The sequence below is a fragment of the Garra rufa genome, chromosome 1 (assembly GCF_049309525.1).
Source record: "Garra rufa chromosome 1, GarRuf1.0, whole genome shotgun sequence".
NCBI lineage: Eukaryota > Metazoa > Chordata > Actinopteri > Cypriniformes > Cyprinidae > Garra > Garra rufa.
The window spans coordinates 71,074,468-71,075,974 of record NC_133361.1 but is presented as its reverse complement, the minus strand read 5'-3'; the positions used below and the strand labels follow the sequence as shown (position 1 = coordinate 71,075,974).

General features: G+C 49.2%; 1 non-coding gene across 1 annotated transcript; it reads left to right on the top strand.

Annotated features, from left to right (window-relative positions):
• The first annotated feature begins 298 nt into the window (after positions 1-298).
• Positions 299-413, top strand: LOC141290943 (U5 spliceosomal RNA). Its single transcript, XR_012340252.1, has one exon. It is a non-coding gene; the product is annotated as a U5 spliceosomal RNA (small nuclear RNA).
• Positions 414-1,507: the final 1,094 nt, after the last annotated feature.

Below are 1,507 nucleotides of genomic sequence, written 5' to 3'. Positions count from 1 at the left end.
TAAAGTCTCTCAATATCTTGAATGCTACACATTACAGTGGGTCATTATTTGGACCGCTTTATTTCATTTAATATTTTTTTTGGCCTCTAATACGGGGGCATGAAAAAAGAGATGACATTACCTTGATCTGGTTTGTGAATACTGGGTGAGGGAAGGGACTTTCATAACTTTTACTTCTCCCATTTGGAGTGAGGGGGGTGACGAAAATCATGTTGTGAGGTGTCGGCACCCTAGATTACCCTTGGTGAGCGTAGTGGTTTACCACAGTGAGCGCAAAGGTCCAAGGGCATAGAGACACATCTCGAGTTTCTCGTCATCAGCGCATAAATCTTTCGCTTTTTACTAAAGATTTCCGTGGAGGGGAACCTTTGCGAGTGACCTGTATTTTTGGGGGCTCTGCTCACAGCAGAGCTACACTAGAGTGTCAAGAGCAGAGTCAATCTGGCCACCCGCCAGCGTGCAGTGGAACAAAGCGCGCCTCGTCATGGTCTGTGTTTGCAGCCTTTGCGCTTCCAGCTTCGCAGCTTCAAATTTCTTAAGCCAGCATGGAAAGACAGCGCTCTCTCGTCCATGACGCGAGAAAAACTCTGGACGGGCTCAAACAAAGATGGCTTTTAGCTCTTTTGGCCCTATCAGTGACTCGTGCGCTTCGATCCTTCTTTGTTGACCCTGAAAGCCAGCCTCTGCTGCCTGCGTTGTTGGTATAGTTTAACTGGCACCGCACCCGTACGAAAAATGGAGGTGGGAGAAAGGAGCTCAGTGAACAAAAAGCCTGCCGTGTCCCGGATTCGCTGCGGCCACAACGCAGAGTACTCTCCACTATACGATCACGGCGCCCCACTGGCTCACATCTGGTGGTGCCGGCCGTCCGAATTGAAAAAAAAAAAAGGACTAGCGGCGCTTTTTATTACTGTGGAGAGAGGGCACACAAATCCGTGCTAGGGACACGGAAGAAAAGGGCCCAGCCACTTCTCCTCAGCACCGGCGAAGAGCGTAATCGGCAGGATTCAAACCTGCTCGGGGAGACCCCAATGGATTTCTAGTCCATCGCCTTAACCACTCGGCCACGACTGCGGCGGCCCTGATGTCCTCTGTCCCGTTGTCAACCTCAAAGTTGGCTGAAAAAACAATGAACTGGCTACCGCTTTACTGAAATCGCCTAGCATAAAACTCCTAAAGGGGAAAACAGCCCACCACAAGCAACGAAACATTCATGAAGGGGCAGCATAGCAAACACTCTATGTGAACTCTATCAGATCTTTAAGCGTACGCCGCCACACGGCAGAGCTGGGGCCTCATGTACAAAGACTTGCGTTGAATTATTACTAAAACATAGCGTACGGACAAAGCTGTAAATGTGCGTACGCAGTAAAAAAATCAGATGTATGAAACACTGCGTACGCGGAATTCCACGCATTTCTCTTTGTACATCTGAATTAACGTGAAATTGAGTGCACATGCACGAGCGCAAAACCCCTCCCTGCCTCCTCCCCCGTATTAATATGGT